General features: G+C 40.3%; 1 protein-coding gene across 13 annotated transcripts in view; it reads left to right on the plus strand.

The window, feature by feature from the left end:
• LOC125453079 (inositol polyphosphate-4-phosphatase type I A) overlaps nt 1-19,568 on the plus strand; it is a 159,691-nt gene that overhangs the window by 43,583 nt on the left and 96,540 nt on the right. For 12 of the 13 annotated variants that reach the window (XM_048532169.2, XM_048532173.2, XM_048532172.2 and 9 more), the window contains one exon: nt 9,436-9,522. The gene's annotated coding sequence lies outside the window, so the exon portion shown is untranslated. Of the gene's footprint in view, nt 1-333; nt 829-9,435; nt 9,523-19,568 lie in introns of those variants that run through there. The other variant, XM_048532165.2, reaches the window with a different exon arrangement.

Genomic DNA, 19,568 nt, shown 5'->3' on the forward strand with positions numbered 1-19,568 from the left:
GACTCCATTGGTGCATGGAGGTGTATGTGTTGACATCACATGAACGTTTTATGTGCTTTGTCCTGAGCATGCGTAATGAAAGAGTCTCTGCGCCAACGTCGTGTAATCATTTCGCAGACTTTGTCATGAAGCGCTTTCTGTGAGAGGTACAGTACTTGTGATTTTTGTTTCTCTTTGCAAATTCTGCCATGTTACCCACAAAAATGTGAGGACAATGTGACAAGAATGTTAGCAAGAAGTGTCCTGGTGAATCAAAGAACATTGTGTTGATCTTGCAAAGCAAGTTGGTTTGGAAGAAGTAGAGGATGAGGATGTTGAAGAGCTGCTTGAGTCCCATTGTGAAGACCTCTCCACAGCTGATCTACAACAACTTATCACTGAGTGGGAAGTGAAAGCTGGAGATGAAGAAGATTAAGTCCAGGTTGCAGTATGACAAGAGCTTTCCACTTCTGTTTTGTCTTCTGGTCTGAGGAAATTTGAGAAGCAGTTGTAGCTCTTAGAGGACAATGATTACAATGCAGAATGCAGCAGGGTAGCCGTTCGTAGAATAGGATCTTGTTTGGCACTCTGAACAGCTACTTCATGAAAGAAGAAAAAGGGCAAAACAGCAAAAACTGGATGTCTTTTTAAACAAACACCCAAGAAAGTCAGAAGACAACAAAACAGCCATTCACGTCTGGATTAACTGTTTTTCACCCTGACCCTGCAACCATTACTACACTTGAAGTTGGTGGTGATGATGACGACGATGACCCTCAGCCGTTGCGTTAGCAACATAGCAACCTCAAAACCACCTCCCCAATCAAACCATCTTGACGTTTTTTAAAGGTAAGGTGTTAAATTTACTTTAATTTCATTATTAGATATGAATTAATCATTTATTAAAACTGTGCTATCCTTTGTTTTAGACTTTTGAATGATTTGTTTGGTCTGCCTGTAGCCCCGTTACTTCTATAGCACAATTTTCTATAATGCAGTGTTACACAGGATTGCAACTAATGCGTTACAGTAGAACTGACTGCTCCTAAAAATGGGGTGTCAATCTGGCGAAGCTACAAAGCAGGACTACTTATGTAGCAAAGATTGTAAGCATCAGGTTACAGGCTGAGCTGAGCGATACCATAATCAATGGGTCACATCTAAGTTCTGTGATCCTGCTGCATCTAGTTGAGAATAGTGATAAACAATTTAACATTTTGCTGGAGGAGGACGCCCACAAATATCTCCATCCTCGGTGATGGAAGAGCTGAGCTCATAAGTGCAAAAGGTAAGGTTCTAGCCTTCATAACAGTCTTCAACCAGAAGTGCAGAGTGAATGATCCACCTTGGCTGCCTCCAGAGATGCCAGTATCTCACATGCTGGTCTTTAGCCAGTTTGATTCACTCCACATATTATCAAGAAACGTATAGAGGCATAAGATGCTGCACAGCTTATGGGCTTTGATAGCATTCCAGCAGTAGTACTGAAGACTTGTGCTCCAGAACTTAGAAACACAGGAACAGAAGTAAGCCCTTCAAACCTGTTCGGTGTGATGATGGCTGATCTGTGACCTAACTCCATATACCTACCTTTGGCCCATATCTCGTTAATACCTTGGCTAAACAAAAAAATTATCTGCCTCAGCATCCACTGCCATTTGTGGAAGAGCGTTTCAAACATCTACTACTGCGTCTCGATCTGCTTCTTAACTTGCTACACCTAAGCTGTTCCAGCAGTGCCACAACATTGTTATTTGCTCAGTGTGGAATATTGTCCATGTATGTACTGTAAACAGAATTTGATTTGTTTTTATTTTTATCATATATGCCTCAGCACATTGAAATTTTTTTTGTTTTGCTTGCAGTGTGGGCATATCATATCATATAGAGTGCATCAGGTTAACAGAACCGAGCAAGCTGTTCTTGAATCCGTTGGTACATGTGTTTAAGCTTTTGTATCCTCTGCCCATTGGAAGAGATAATAACCTAGGTTGGCGGGATCTTTGATTATGTCAGCTGCCTTCCTGAGGTGGCAAGAAGTATGGTTGAATTCAGTGGATGGAATGTTAGCTTGCACGATGGACTGGGCCATCTTCATAATTCTCTGTAATTCTGAAGAGGGGCCCAACCAGAAACGTCAACTTTCCTGCTCCTGTGATGCTGCCTAGCCTGCCGTGTTCCTCCCGCTCCACACTTTGTTATCTCTGACTCCAACATCTGCAGTTCTTGCTATTTCTTAATTTCTTATGGTTCTGGGTAGAGCAGTTGCCATATCAAGCCATGGTGCAATAGATGCTCTCTTTGTCGCATCTATAAAAATTCGTAAGAATCTTTAAGGACATGCCGAATTTCTTTAGCTTCCTGAAGAGGTAAAGGCATTGTTGTACTTTATTGACCGTAACACTAACGTGGGTGGACCAGGACAGATTATTGGTGAGCATCATCTTCAGAAACTAGGAGAAAAAGCAGAATGAATCCAACATGGCCAATTACTGCCCTATCAGTCTACCCCAGTATTAGTGAAATGGTGGAAGGCATCATCAGCAGTGCTACTAAGCAGCACATGCTTAACAATACTGCCAAATGGTGCCCAGTTTGGATTCTGCCAGGACCGCTGAGCCCCAACCAACATTACAGCCTTGCTTTAAACATGTTCAAATCAACTGAATTTGAGAGGTGGTGAAGTCAGAGTGTAAGGCCTTGATGTTGAGGCTGCATTTGACTCAGTGTGGCATCAAGGAGCCCTACCAAAATTGCAGTCAATGGAAACTCTGTGCAGGTTGGATTCATACCTGACACGTAGAGAAATGGTTACGAGATTTGGAGGTCAGTCATCTCCGCTCCAGGACATCTCTACAGGAGTACCTCCGGGTAGTGTTAGAGAATTGTACAACATCATGTCTGTGCCAACCAACAAACACCAAATCACATTAATTCAATTTTAAGTGCTCTTCCATATGATTTTTAAATGCTGCGTGAGTATCTGCCTCATCACCGTCTCAGGCAATACATTCCATCTTTCTACCACCTGGTGGAAAAGATTTTTCCTCAGATCTCCTCTGAACCGCTTAATCTTCTTCTGTAACTTATGCTCCCTAGTCTTAGACACATCTGTTCTTTCACTATTGATGGGTCAAAATCGTGGAAATTGTCCAGCCCATCCCCGCTAATGGCAATGTGGGTGTACCTACAGCACATGGCCTGAAGTGGCTCAAGAAGCCTGCTCATCACCACTTTCTCAAGGGCTGTTATGGGTGACCAGTAAATATTGTTCCAACCGGAGGTGCCCAAGTCCCACAAGTGAATCTTTTTGGAGAAGATTTTCTTTAATAATTTTGAATTATAGAATCTCTACAGTGTGGAAACAGGTCATTTGCCCCATCGGGTTCACACTGCCCCTCTGAAGCGCATCCTACCCAGACCCACCCACCTGTATCTGTGACCCTGCATTTACCGTGGCCAAACCACTTAACCTGATTGTTGTACAAAGCATAATCTGTTTAAATGATGTCCTTCAGGGAGGAAAAACTGCTACCCTTTAATGGGGGTGGCCAATATTATGACTCTAGACCTATGAATATATGTGTGCCTCTTAACTTCCCTCTGAAATGGCTGAATACCCAGCTCAGTTATTTCAAGCAGCTAAAGAAAGAACCTCTGTGGATGTATGTGTGCCACATGGGCATCACAAATTCACAGCATTGTGCAAATTCTGAGAACAAATATAAAGAAAGCATGTATCACCTTGAACCAACACAATATCCTCATCCTTTTGGAGAAAAGAAAATTTCAAATTCCACTACTGGTTTCTTTCCTGAACAGTTCATCTAATTTTTATATTGTTAGGACAGTGGTGGGAGGAATGCACTTTCTTTCTTTAGATCTACCACTCCACGGGACACAACATAATTTAATTGCTTTGCTTATTTTCTGATTGGTGGAATAGTCAGATTTTGACATGTTACCAACATCAGCTTAAGACTCTGGAAGCTTGATACATACAGCTTGCTGAGGAAACACTATATTAAGCATTCTCTGTTTTCAAGAGGGCAATCCAGTTTCACACTGAATTCACCACAAAAGTGCTTCAGAGATAGGAGACAGGACCTGCTCAGCTACATTCTTTCAGCTAGCTTTACTAATGAAAAATCCAAGCCTGCAAAGCAATAATCAGAACACCACTAAAATTCAGTCATTTTAAAAAAAAGTTAGATGTTTTCCCTGAAGTGAATTCAAGCAACTATCTGGAATTGTACACTTTCCAAGTAATGACTTTCTTTAAAAAAAAAATCCTCAGTCCTTTCAGTGATGCTTTGAAAAAAAGACAGTCGTGGTCTCCATAATCCTTCAAACTGAAATTTACAAAGCCTATTGAATACAAAGTCATCATAACAATATTATGCCAACTGTTCGTGAATTTTTCCCTTTCAGAGGAAATTAAGTTTCTGAATGTGCCTGGTCATTGTAGATGTTTTCTTACCAGCCTGTTCTGGAATGTTATTACACCTCTCTGGAGCAAGTGGAACTTAAACCTGGAACTTCTGGGAGACAGTACAAGTTCATGATATAAGCTCTAAACCTAGTTTTCATAACTTAAAAAAATCTCAATTTAAATCACACCGTCTACCTCCAAAACCCGATGGATTGCTAAACAAGTATGTGCAGTGCCAAGAGGTATTTCAGTGGGTTCGTGCATCATGCAGATTAAAGTGAACCTGTATGACTAAACCTCAAGTTCAGCCTGTGATCTGTTGCCTTGACTGATACAGAAGTCTGGGCAGTTGATTGGGTTTACTGTAACTCTGAAATTGTATTCCGTAAAACTTGTTAGAAAACATTTATCAAACGAGGGATGACATTGTCAAGTAATCTGTAAGTAGCTACGTAACTTAGAATATCATTATTTTACATAGTGTGTTGCTAATTTCTGTAGAACTGTATTTGCTTTGTTTATTAGTGTCATCCTTAGCTGATAAAATTCTTAACGGACTCTCAACATGATAGATTCAATGCCACAGAAAAATAGAAGGACAGCACACCGAGAGGTGCAGTACTGAGAGGCTTTTTTAAGTTCACTTGTGAGATATAGGTGTCACTGGCTGGGCCAGCATTTATTGCCCACCCACAGTCGTGCTTGAGAAGGTGGTGTGAATTGCTGAAGTCCATGTGCTGTAGATCCACGGTCCCAGGAAGGAATCCCAGGACTTGGACCAAGTGATAGTCTAGAAATAGTGATTTGGTTTTAAGTATGGTGGTGAGTGGCTTGGCGGAGAACTTGCAGGTAGTGGTGTTCCCATGCATCTGCAGACCTTTTCTTTCCAGATGGTAGTGGTCAAGTGTTTGGAAAATACTATCTAAGGATCTTTGAATTTCTGCACTGCATCTTACTGATATTGCACAATGTCTACTGAGTGTCGGTGATAGGGGGAATGGATGTTTGTGGATATGGAGCCTGTCGAGCGGTCTGCTTTGTCATGGATGGAGTCAAGCTTCATGATTGTTGTTGGAGCTGTACCATCCAGGCAAATGGGTCGTACTCAATCATACTCCTCTCTTGAGCCTTTGTAGATGGTGAGTAATCTTTGGGGAGCCAGGAGCTGAGTGACTAAGTGCAATATTCCTAACCTCTGGCCTGCCCTTGTAGCCACTGTATTTATATGGTGAGTCCGATTTTCAGTTTCTGGTCAGTGGTAACCCCAAGGATGTTACAAGTGGGGGAGTTCAGTGCTGCATAAGAAAAAGTGCTGTATGAGATCTGTTTGCTCTGCTAGATCGGCTGTTTGCCTCTTCAAGGTACATGTAAAAGACCCCGTTTCACTATTTTATCCCTGTTGTTAAGACCAAGATTTACCCTTCAGTCAACAACTCTCAAAAAGTTGTGGCCATGATCACAAATCTGCTTTGCAAGAGTTTGCTAGGTGCCAGTTGGCTGCTTCATTTCCTACGTTATACCTGTGCTTTCACTTCTCACGTACAGAATTAGATGTAAAATGCTAGGGCCGTTTGGTTATTGTGAAAAACATTGTAGAAGTGCAGTTGAACCAGGAGGCCCAGTTTCAAGTCCTACCTGCTTTAGAGGTATGTAATGACATTAGTGAACGCTTGGAAAATACCTAAAAATGTAAGATATTTCTTAGTGTTAGCCACTGAAAAGTCTAGAGCCAAAGGCAAAATACTACAAATGTTGGAAATCTTAACAAATTAAGTTTCTCAAGCATTCAATGTGCCTTACAGTATCTGTGGAGTGAGAATATTTCAAGTATGGTATGACTACTTCAACACTGAGAGGCATTAGAAATGAGGGTTTCTAAGTTTTGAGTTACATGGCTTATAGACTGGAATAGGTTGATGTTAGGCCAAGTTATCTCTTTCAAAGGATTTTTTTATGCTGTAGCATTGACTGTAAGAGAAAATCAACATGGCTGATTTGCCACCAAAATTTTCCAAGGCCCTATACGCCAAGCTAATTACTTTGAAGTTCAGTTAGTGCTGCCATATAACTAAGTGCAGTAGTCCTTTTCCACACAAGGACCTCATAATACAATAAAAAATACACCTACCTCTGGTAATATTTGAGCAGAAGTGTTGGCTAGGACTTCTGAAGGTAGAGAGGTGGCCTTGGAATGCAGGTTTTTTTTCTTTAAGAGAACGTAAGCAATGGATTGTGCTAACTTTTTGCTTTAGTGCAGAATTAGGTTAATTGGCAAATAGATTTCTTGAGGCTCAAAATAGATAATCTATTAATGGGTTTTGTTAATATCACAAATTAGGCTGATTGGAAAATGAAGTTTCTTCACTATTGACTGCTATTTAGATATGAAAAATACCTTGACTATTGTATCCAATTATAGCCAAACATACATTAGGAAGTATTAACGTGCTGAAGACAGTCCAAGAGGAGACTGATATTGGGAAGAATGGGGTTGGTGTATCAAATTGTGAAAAATGAGGAATTTGGTTGCTTAGAGTCAGAGCCATGCAGCACAGTAGGTCTTTTCAGGTATGCAATATGGTAAAATCGTCACAGTAACATTAATATAATTTTATGTCAAAATGAGTCATCTTGAACTGAATTTTTATAAACAGTGACTGACTGTTTGCTAATACTTAGACTTTCCACACTGTTCTGATATGAACTTTAGACAATGATTAGACTCAAACTATGATTCACACTGAGAGCAATGCAATGTAATTGGATCAAAAACAGTGCTGGAAAAGTTCAGCAGGTCTGACTGTATCAGTAGAGGGGAAAAAAATTGAACTAACATTTTGAGTCCAGTGACAATTTGTCATAACTTTGTGGAGCATAAAGAGTGTGTTTATTTAGTTGGATGTCTGCAATTTTTGCAAGAAATGTATTTCAGGGAAATACTTTGGTTTGGGAGTTAAAGCTAAACTCATTTACAGGTGTCCAGTGAACCCCAAAAGTAGCGCAACCCATTTACTTTATTAGATCGAAGACAAAGTTGAGAGAAAATTAACAATGTGTTCATTTGAGAACAGCCCAGAGCTGGTTATATTATCATGGAGATGATCTTTAAAGATTATCTAGTTTCAGATTGTCTGGAAATTTGCTGAAAGAATTAATTGTACTTTGGACTGCATGTGGTTTACAGCTCACTGAGAGAATGTATCAAAATTATTGTTAGATACATCTGCACCATGAGCAGAGTTTATACTAAAAGAAAACATCATAATTGATTGTTCAATGCAGGTAATGTTTAATCTCAGTTTGAATTATATTGGGAAGCAACAGCTGGAAGATGCCTAGGTTGAAACTAATAAGAGTCTACAGTGGTGTTGTACAGGCTTGAACCAAAGAAAGCAACATGAAGGTTAACTTGGAAGTGCTGAAAAAGTGACAAGCTTAAGTTTACGGTCAATAAGCTGGAGTCGGATGTTCTTCAGCGAACTATGGCAGTAGTAAAAATTACTTGGAAGATTGATGTATTTTAGGCCATTCTCGTCGGGTGGGGGGGGGAGGGAATGCTGAAGAAAGAAGAGTAACCCTGAGTTGCTAACACATTTAGTTATAAGGCTACGGTGTTAACTTAGTCACTCATTTGTTCATCATACAGTAAAACTTATTTGTTGTGTCTTTAAATTAATTGCCTGTGATATAATTCCTTTGATTAGAATGAGGAGGTGTTCAAACATTTTTTTAATGTTCCCGAAATGGGTCGTAACAAACTTCACTCAGGTCTTAGTGAATGAAATATCTGTACTTTATCCACCTGAATTGTAAACTAGCATTTTGTGATTTTTTTTTAATATAAATATTAGTGGCAAGCTCTGCATTACTCATGGATAATGGGAACTGCAGATGTGGGAAGAATCAGAGATACTGCAGAATCTGAAATAAAAGTGTGGAGCTGGATGAACACAGCAGGCCAGGCAGCATCTTGGGAGCACAAAAGCTGACGTTTTGGGCCTAGACCCTTCATCAGAAAAGGGGAGGGGGAGAGGGTTCTAAATAAATAGGCAGGTAGGGGAGCCGGATCGAAGATGGATAGAGGAGAAGATAGGTGGAGAGGAGACAGACAAATTAGAGGCGGGGATGGAGCCAGTAGAGGTGAGTGTAGGTGAAGAGTCTAGGCCCGAAACGTCAGCTTCTGTGCTCTTAAGATGCTGCCTGGCCTGCTGTGTTCATCTAGCTCCACACTTTGTTATCTCTGTATTATTCGTCCCTGATTGCCGTTGAATTGAGTGGCTTTCTGGGCCATTTCAAAGGACAGTTGGAAATCAGTATTGCTGAGAGCCTGAAGTTGCATGAAGGCCAGACCAGGCATTAATGGCAGATTTTCTATCTAAAAGGACATTTTCAAAGTCCCTTTTAGCTCACTGTACTTGATATTTTCTGATCACCGATACTGAGACTAATTTTACATTCCATTAGTTGAATTTGGATTCCACTAGCTGTCATAATATTATTTAAATGCATATTACCAGAGCATTAAAATAGAACCAGAACTATTAGCACAGATACTAGACGTCCGAAACAAACAAAAACAGAAATTACTGGAGAAATGCTGTAGATCAGGCAGCATTTATGGAAATAAGAGTGTGAATGTTTAGAGTCCAGTGACCCTTCTCTGTTTTCTCTCAATTTTAGTACATGGGATTGGATTTATACTGTGAATTGCAAGGTGAAGTCTGCCTATTGTGTCACTGTTGAAGGTTTCCTGCAAATGTCAAATTGTGTGAATCTCAAAATTCAAACATAGTTACTAAAGTGTGGTCTTAGCTATATTGTTTTGTTATCAGAAAATCCCAGAGTTGACACTCAGCAAAGATATGCTGGTCAACAGTGTGAAATGCTAAATGTCTCAAAACAAGATGGGTACGATAACTTGGAACTGTGTGAATCTGCCTTAATCTTAATATTTGAAAAAAAATGTTTTTCAGCAGACAATTGGTTTCAGGCTTTAAGTTTTCATTTTCTTTCCTCTCCTTCAGGTGAAACATTGAAGTAGCAATACTGTTTTAAGACAAAGAAATGCAGAGCTGACATTAAATGACACCAGCAAACCAATCTTGCTGTATGTAAGTAGCAAAAGTGTATTCTAAGTATTTGTGCATAACCACTTCATGAATTTGTGAAACTTCTTCTGTTTTCGAGTCTGGAAAGATTGGTGTTTTTGCTATTTCAAAGATATTTAGCGTAGTATGTTTTGGATACTGATTCTGTTGACCTGTGTTGCTGGAAGAAATAAACTCATGTGGATTTGCCAGCTTAGTTCCGAGTATTAAAATAGATTTTCCCTTTCTTTTTGTTTCGCTACCATGTTTCATTTGACCCACAGTTGCTCACCTTGGAGTCTAGATCAACTTTGCAAATGTTGATGGATCTGTTGCATGGTAAAATAGTCTTTGACATTTCATGGTGAAGGATGTTGTCTAATCCCTAAAATGTTGGAAGTGAATTTCTTCCGACATGGTTTGCAATGAGGAATCTGCGAGAATCCCATGTGTAGTCCAGTGAAGCCCCTCAATGTCAGGAGCAAACAGCTACATTTTTGATCAGAGATAATGGGAACTGCAGATGCTAGAGAATCTGAGATAACAAAGTGTGAAGCTGGATGAACACAGCAGGCCAAGCAGCATCTTAGGAGCACAAAAGCTGATGTTTCGGGCCTAGACCCTTCATCAGAGAGGATGAAGAAGGGTCTAGGCCCGAAACATCAGCTTTTGTGCTCCTAAGATGCTGCTTGGCCTGCTGTGTTCATCCAGCTTCACACTTTGTTATCTCAGCTACATTTTTGAACTATGTTCCAGGCACTATGGTGAGCTTTTTAAATGCCTGTTAACATACATAATTGCTAAATAGCCCTATTAACATCAAAACTTGCTTTATTAATGCACAGCATCCTATTCTATTGACTCAGTCATACAGCACGGAAATAGACCCTTTGGCCCAACTTGTCCATGCCGACTAAGTTTCCCAAATCAGAATTATTCCTTACCTGCATTTGGCCCATATCTCTCTCAAACTTTCTTATTCATGCAACTATCCAAATGTCTTTCAAATATTGTAACTACATAACCTGCATGTACCTCTTCCTCTGGTGGTTCATTCCATATACAGCCCACCTTCTGTGTGAAAAAGTTGCCCCTCAGAACTGTTTTAAATCTTTCTCTCACCTTAAAAAATGCCCACTAGTTTTCAACTCCTCCAGCCCAGGAAAAGACCTTTGCAATCCACCTTATTTGTGCTGCCATGACTTTGTAAACCTCTATAAGGTTACCCCTCAACCTCCTATGCTCTAGTGAAAAAAGTCTCAGTCTATCCTTTATAACTCAAACCCTCCAGCCCCAGAACATCCTGTTAAATGTTTTCTGAACCCTGTCCAATTTAACAATATCCTTTCTATAGAGGGGTGACCAGAACTGTACACCGTACTCCAAAAGTACACCAGTCTCCTGTACAGCTTCAACATGATGCCCCAACTCCTATATTCAGCAGTCTGAGCAATGAAGGCACATCTGCTAAATGCTGCCTTAACCACCCTCTGTACCTGTGGTGCAGTTTCCAAAGAATTTTGTACCTGAACTTCTAGGTGTCTGTTTTCAGCAACACTACCCAGGGCTGTACCATTAACTGTGTAAGTCCTGCCTTGTTTGTTCTCACCAAAATGCAATACCTTGCATTTATCCAAATTAAACTTCATCTGTCATCTTGCAACGCATTGGCCCAATAAATCAAGATCTCTTTGTAACCTTGGATAACCTTCTTCACTGTTGACTATACCTCTAATTTTGATGTCATCCTCAAACTTACTAACCATGCCTCCTAAATTGTTCAAATCGTTCATATAAATGAGAAACAAAAGCAGATCCTGCACCGTTCCCTGGGGAGCACCACTGGTCACAAGCCTCTAGTCCGATAAACAACCCTCCATCATCACCCTTTGTCTGCTGGAAGGAAACAAGATGTTGACAATTCCTGACGTAAAAGTCAGCGTGGGTACCTGTTGATTTGAGCATGTTGTTTGCTCCTTGGTATTGCCAACTTGGGCAGGTGGGAACAACACATCAGGGGACATTACAGCGGCATGCCTCCCCTCATCCACTGATGCAGAAATCTAAAACCTATCAAACTTCTCTGAATCCTTGTGGCACCTTTCCGACCTACTTGCCGAATGCCTCTGTACTTTAAAATTGAACTTGGGGTGTACCAGCAACTAACATTGATATGATAGGCCTTAATACTGTTGTGGGTTTATGTACAGAGCAGGCACGCCATGGCTCAAGAAAGCGGCTCACCAGCAGTTTCTCAAGGGCATCTAGGGATGGGCAATAAACGTTGACCAAGTGCCACCCGTGTCCCATGAGTGAGTAAAAGGAAAAGCGCTGTAAAGATATGCACCCAGCTCTGGAACATCCTCTGTTACAGGGCTGCTCAGAACAAATGAAAGGTAAACAGTAAAGGTTTCAGCTGTAATTATGGGTGCCTTTAATTTGCATGTAGATTGGGAAAGCCAAATCTGTAACAGTACTTTGAGGACGAATTCCAGGATTTTGATTGGAATGGTATTCTGGACCAATATGTTGATGAACCAACAAGAAAACAGGCCATTTTAGATGGAGCATTGTTTAAAGAGAAAGGAATTGGCAATCTAGCTTTGAGAGACCACTCTGGGATGGGTGACCATAATATGATAGAATTCTTCATTAACATAGGAAATTATATTGTTGATTCTGAGACTAGGGCCCCGAATCTAAAGTTCGGCAAAGGACGATAAAGAGATGGATTTGAAAAGGGAACATAGAAACATGTAGTCAATTTTGATCGGTATGTGAAGAAAACAAAGATTGAAGATAGTGAGGTTCCTTTACAGTGAAAATCAGGGGAATTCATAATGGAGAGCAAACAAATAACTGACCAATTAAATCCATAAGTTATGTTGTCATAAAGGAGGACATATATAGTATGGCAGAAATGTTTTGGGAGCATGGGGTTTAGAGAAGGGGGAGAAACTGAAGAAGATCAGTATTAGTAGGGAAATGGTATTGAGGAAATTGAGATTGGGGAAGTGGAAAGTGAGATTGAAGGCAGATGAATCCCCAGGGCCAGATAATCTACTTCCCACAGTACTTAATGAAGTGGCCATTGAAAAAGCAAGGGCAGGATCAAATAGAATCAGCATGGATTTACAAAAGAGAAATTGTACTTCATGAACCTACTGGAATTCTTCAAGAATGTGACTCCGATTTGGTGAGAGAAAGTCAACGGATGTGATTTGTTTAGACTGTCAGAAGGCTATTGATAAAGTCTCACATAGATTAGTATGTAGCACATAGCATTTGAAGTAGTGTATTGAGATGTGTTTAAAAAACTGGTCAGCTGATAGGAAACAGAGGAGGAATAAATGGATGTTTTTCCAAATGGCAGGTAGTGACTAGTGGGGTCCCACAGGTTTCTGTCCTAGAACACCATCTATTCATAATATGTACTAATGATTTGAATAAGGGAACTAAATGTAATACCTCCCAGTTTGCAGATGAAACAAAGTGGATGGGAGGATGAGATGTGAGGAGCGTGTAGAGATGCTTCAGTGTGATTTGGGCAAGCTAAGTGAATGGACAAATGCATCACAAATTCACTAAGGTGGATAAATGTGAAGTTATCTACTTTGAGAGCTGGAATAGGAAGGTGGATTATCTAGCTATAAATTTGGAAAAGGGATGTGCCACAAGGTGCAGGTATCCTTGTACACCACTCATGAAGGTAAACATGCATGCGCAGCAGGCAGTTCAGATAGCAAATGGTCACCTTAGTGAGAGATTTGGAATACAGGAGCAGAGATGTCTTGCTGCAATTATACTGGGCCTTGGTGAGACCATACCTGGAATATTTTGTCAGTTTTGGTCTCCTCTGAAGGAGGGTGTGCTTGCTATCACAGAAGTGCAGCAAAAGTTTACTGGATTGATTCCTGGCAGACTGATGTACAAGGAGAGATTCAGTTGGCTAGGGTTACATTCACTGGAGTTCAGAAGAATGAGAAGGGATCTCATAGAAACCTGTCAAATTCGAACATAACTAGACAGAATAAATGCAGGAAGCACATCATTATAGAGAGTCTAGGGCTAAGGGTCATAGTCTAATGACTATGCCCACTATTGCTCCTTGTGTCTGGGGATGTATGGGTTAGGTGGATTAAGACTGAGACAAGTGGAAATTTCTTCAACTAGAGAATGGTGAACCTGTGGAATTCACTACCATAGAAATCAGTCATGACAGATGGATCATGCTTGATAAACTTCTGAATTTTTTTGAAGAGGCGACTGAGGCGGTGAACTGTGAAATTCTATGGATATTGTTTATATAGACTTCCAGAATGCATTTGATGAGGTCCCACCTAAGACATTTCTAACTAAGGTTAGAACCCCACAGAATGGATGGCAAATATTGATATAGTTGGGAATTAGTTCAGTGGCAGGTAACAGTAGGGATAAGGGTAGGGGAACTCATATTGGCAGGATATGAATAGTGGGGCCTCACAAGAATCTGTGTTTGGACATCAGTTGTTCACGTTATTGATGAATAACTTGGGTAATGCATAGAAAATCATGTATTCGATTTTGCTGACCATACAACGTGATAAATAAATTGTTTGGAGATGATTTATCAGGTGGAACCTCATTTTATGTTATCTTTGAAAATGTCTACAAAGTGATAGACTAGTTAAACGAACAAAACTGGTTGCTGGAGTTCAATGCCAGCAAATGAGAGGTTATTTATTTTGCCCCACAGAAGGTTAGATCAGGGTACTCCCTTGATTGTATGAAATGAAATATAGTGATGTCCAAAGAGTCTCGACACTCGGGTGCATAGATCTCTAAATTGCCACAAACGGGTGCAGAACGTAATCAAAGCGGCTAACAGAATGCTGGCCTTTTATGTCTAGAACACTGAAGTATGAGGACGTAGAAGTTATGTTGCAGCTGTACAAAATCCTAATTAGACCCCACTTCAAATGGTGCCCACGTCAGCTCACAATACATCTTAGGAAAAATGTATTGGTCTTGGTGGGAGCATCATGTAGATTCACAAAAATGAGACCTAGACTTCACAGATTAAGTTATGAAGAGATTATATAAATTAAGTCTATATTCTCTCAAATTTTAGACGGTTAAGAGGTGATTGGATTGTAGTCTTCAAAATAACAGGAAAACACAGGGTGGATAAAGATGACCTATTTCCACTGTTTGGAAATTCTATAACTAGGAGGCAAAGTCTAAGAATTAGGGCGAGACTTCTCAGGAGATATGTTAGGAAGCAATTCTAGATAGAAAGGTTGGTAGAGATTTGGAGCTTTCTTCCATAAATAGCAGATGATATTCAATCAGTTGTTAATTATTAATCTGAGATGACATATTTATTAGGCAAAGATATCAAATGGTATAGGCTAAAGGCGGGTAGTTAGGCCCCAGATCAGTTGTGATCTCATTAAGTAGCAGAACAGGCTCGAGGGGTTGAATGGCCTATTCTTGTTCCTGTACACTCTACATTTTCTGCACTATTTTATTTTACTGAGGGATCCACCTGCTAAATCGTTTCCAAACAATTTATTTTTAATCAAATCTCATAATTAAGAAAGATCATAGAATTTAATAAATTGTGAATGGAATGGGAATAATATGCTCATGGGCTGTAAGTTTGAAATGACAGACATAGATATCTGATCACAATCACTTTTTTCCTTGGGACAAGTGTATACATTAAGGTGACCTGATTAGGGTTTTGAAATTAAGATGGGAATTATCACTACTGATACCAGTAATTTGCTATTAATAGAACTTGAAGTTGGGTACTGTCAGAGATTAAAATGCAAAAGGTCTGGAAGAGGAATCAAAACCAACTTGAACTAACCCATTAACCTCCAGTTTTAACAAAAACAGGAGGGAGGGAGTGTAATGACCAATTCACTTGTCAGAAGAAGTTGACTATTTAAATGTTATATTGAGACTATGTACCTTCATTTCAGTCACAGAAATCTGGGCTTGAGAAAACTGCGCAGAGACTAGAGAACTAAATCTGAAACGAGGCCGAATACTCCTTGAGGAACAGGAGAAGCAGGAGTGCTTCCTCCAACTTAAGAAACAAGTAAATTAAACCATCCCACCATTCCAAATTGCCATTAAAAATCTGAACACTGGTGCATCTTTTAGCAATAATCTCTCTCCCTCCCCAATGCTGTAATAAACTTTGGACTTGTGAAGTAAGTTCTTGACCAAAAGACCTCTTGTCTGACGATCAAGATTTCTGCAGTCATATGTTCCTCAGGGTTTGACAATCTTAGCAGAGCCACTAAGTAGAACTCCTCTCCAGGTTAAAATCTAGGTTTAAGAATAGGAGAAATGAGAAAAATCAGTAAGAGTAATCAGTAGGTCTTCGCAAAGTAATTCCACAGTGGGTTACAATATAAACCAGGAAATATTGGAAGCTTTTAAGAAAGATATGGCAATTATTGTGGGTGATTTTAATATACAAATAAACTGGATTAAAAAATTGGCCAAGGTAGCCTTGCAGCAAAGTTCATGGAATTTGTTAGAGATTTGTTTTTTTTTTGAAGCAATATGTTGTTGGACCAACCAGAGAACAAGCTATTCTGCTTTTAATAATGTGTATTGAGGTGGGATTATTTAATGTCATTGTAAAGGATACTCTGAGGGAGAGTGAGCATGGCATACTAGACATTTGAGGGTGAGAAACTGGATTCCTACACTTAACATTCTGGGGTTTAAACAGGCAATTATATAGACATGAGGACAGATTTGATCCTTGCAGACTGCACAGGAAGACTAAAAGGTAGGAGATTTGATGAGCACTGACAGATGCTTTAGGATATATTTATTTTCTCCCAATTAAAACATATCCTGGAGAGGAAGAAAGATTGTAAGAAGGGAAAAACCATCCATGGCTAAACAAGAAAGTTAAAGATAAAATAAAGGCAAAAACTAAGTGTTATTATATTACAAAGGCCAGGAGTAGGCTGGAAGATTGGAAAACTTTTAAAGATCAACAAAGGCTTACTAAAAAGATGAAAGGTAAATTATGAAAGCAAACTGGTGCAAAACAATGGACAGCAGAATCTTCCATGAGTATATAAAAGGGAAGAAAATAACTGAAGTGAATTTTGGACGTTTGGAGGGTGATATTAGTGGGAAGCATGGAAACAGCGGACACACTAAATCAACTTTTGCATCAGAAATAATGGGAACTGCAGATACTGGAGAATCCGCTTGGTTTCCCCAATGTAGAGGAGGCCACGACAGGTACAGAGGATGCGGTATACCACATTGGCAGATGTGCCGGTGAACATCTGCTTGATGTGGAAATTCTTCTTGGGGCCTGGGGTAGGGGTGAGGGACGAGGTATGGGGGCAAGTGTAGCACTTCCTGCGGTTGCAGGGGAGTGTGGTGGGGTTGGAGGGGAGTGTGGAGCAGAGAAGGGAGTGGTCCCTCCAGAAAGCAGACAAGGGTGGGGATGGAAAACTGTCTTTGGTGGGGTCCGATTGCAGATGGCAGAAGTGTTGGAGGATGATGCGTTGGATTTGGTGGTGGGGTCAGATTGCAGATGGCATGTGTCGTTTGTTGATGGGGTCGGATACATTGGGGGAAACCAAGCGGAGGCTCGGGGACCGCTTTACAGAATACCTACGCTTGGTTCACAATAAACAACTGCACCTCCCAGTCGCGAGCCATTTCAGCTGCCCCTCCCATTCCTTAGACGACATGTTCATCCTGGGCCTCTTGCAGTACCACAGTGATGCCACCCAAATGTTGCAGGAACAGCAACTCCTATTTCGCTTGGGAACCCTGATACCATTGGGCTGCAATGTGGATTTCGCAAGCTTCAAAATCTCTCCTCCCTCTACTGCATTCCAAAACCAGCCAGGCTTGGCCCCGCCTCCCTAACCTGCTCTTTCTCTCATCTATCCCCTCCTCCAACCTCAAGCCGCACCTCCATTTCCTACTTCCTAACCTCATCCCGCCCCCTTGACCTGTCCGTCCTTCCCGGACTGACCTATCCCCACCCTCAGTCACCGCTACTGGCTCCGTCCCCGCCTCTTTAACTTGTCTGTCTCCTCTCCACCTATCTTCTCCTCTATCTATCTTTGATCTGCATCCGCCCCTTCCTATTTATTTAGAACTCTCTCCCCATCCCCCTTTTCTGATGAAGGGTCTAGCCCCGAAATGTCAGCTTTTGTGCTCCTAAGCTGCTGCTTGGTCTGCTTTGTTCATCCAGCTCCACACTTCGTTAAATCAATTTTTGCATTCATTTTCACTGTGGCAGACACTAGTACCACTCAAATAATAACAGGTAATGCAGAGGTTATGGAAAGGGATGAATTTAAAGCAATCATTATCCTGAGGGAAAAGTTACTAAGCACACGTTCAGGGCTGCAGGCAGACAATTCCCTGTACTTCTAGAGGGATGTAGTTGCATTGGAGTTAGATCAGAGGAGGTTCACTAGGTTGATTCCCATGATGATGGGTTGTCTTATGAAGTGAGATTGAGCAGTTTAGGTTTATACTGTCTGGAGTTTAGAAGAATGTGAGGACGTCTAAATGAGATATATAAGATGGACAGAGATATAGAGAAGGTGTCTTTGTGTGGCAGTTTCGAACCAGAGGTAACACTTGTAGGATAAGTGGTAGTACATTTCAAATAGATGTGAGATTATTTCTCTCAAAAATTTATGATATCAGTTCAAAACATGAAAAAAACAAAGAATTCTGGCATGAGCCTATTAGGACAAGTATAAGATTAGCAAATGTCAAAATATCATAACTTGTACTGCAGGGGAAAGGGAGCTGATTTATTGTCAAATTAACTCTGGTTGAGGATTTGCTGTGAAGCTAAGAAGGAGCTATTGACTTCCAAAGTGTACAGGCAATTCCGAAATGGCACGAGGGTTAAACGTGTTTCTTTTGTTTTTTTTTACAGATTGCTGGTGGCTTCCCATGAATGTATGTTATTTCCAGCAACTTTAAATGAGCTTGACTGATTTGTCTTAAATTGATAGAGTAGTGATTAGCACTGTCCAATTACAGAATCACATATCAACTTTAATTTAGTTTAGTTAGCATGGAGTGCAGTCTGTATCTGCCCACTGGGAACAACCAAAAAAGCATCCTGTTTGATTCATTAGCCTAGTATGTACAGCTTATGTACCACGCTTCGCACTGCCACTGATTCAAATGGCAAGTTGCCCGATTTATATGGGAAGCAGACATCTTTTTTGGATTGATGGAAGCCTTGTGATAACAGAAAATTATACTCATATAGCCTTATCAGTAATCTAGCCAAAGTCATTTGCATACCTTGCAAGCTTGCCACAGCAATAGAGTGCATTAAAGCTATTCTATAAAACAAATGGCAACCCACATCAAGTCGCCATTTGCCCAGAAAGCACAAGCATACAGTTGGCCTAAGGGCTGCAACCTTTGGGCATGAAAATTAGCTGGTCCATGCTGAAATTGCCTTAGTAAGGCCATGCGTCTCAAATATGAACAACAAGTAAAACAAGCTATCTAAAGTTCTGTGTAGTGGTTATTTATTAATAACCAATTAATCAAAGCCTCTATGCCCTGTTGTATAAATTGTTGTGATCTTTTGAAATTTGTTGTTCTTGTACTTATCAGGATAAAACACATGAAAAACTTTGGTAACATGTTTTTTTCAACAATATTCAGGAGTGATTTCATCTGGAAGTGAGTGTATATTATGAATGTTTTCAGATTTCCTGGCTATGTTATCCTAAAGCATTTTTAAAGAGGCTTTTAAGGTTATTATTTCTATCCATGTGAAGCATGACAACAAATGGACAACTGTCCTGTTAGAATGACACAGCATGACTGCATTTAAAACCTTTGCACATTTTGCAGAATAATATTTTAAGTTTAGGGATCTGATATGTTTGATCCAGTGTAGAATCCAGTTTTGAAGGAGGCCATTATATCCGAAACATTGACATCCAAAACAAGCTTGCGTTGAGTTTTGCTAGAACACTGCAGCAAGCCAGAGACACATGTTGGTTAGGCAACAAGTTGGTGTGTTAAAGCTAGAAGAACAACGTCAC

Source organism: Stegostoma tigrinum, chromosome 6, assembly GCF_030684315.1.
Source record: "Stegostoma tigrinum isolate sSteTig4 chromosome 6, sSteTig4.hap1, whole genome shotgun sequence".
Taxonomy (NCBI): Eukaryota; Metazoa; Chordata; class Chondrichthyes; order Orectolobiformes; family Stegostomatidae; genus Stegostoma; species Stegostoma tigrinum.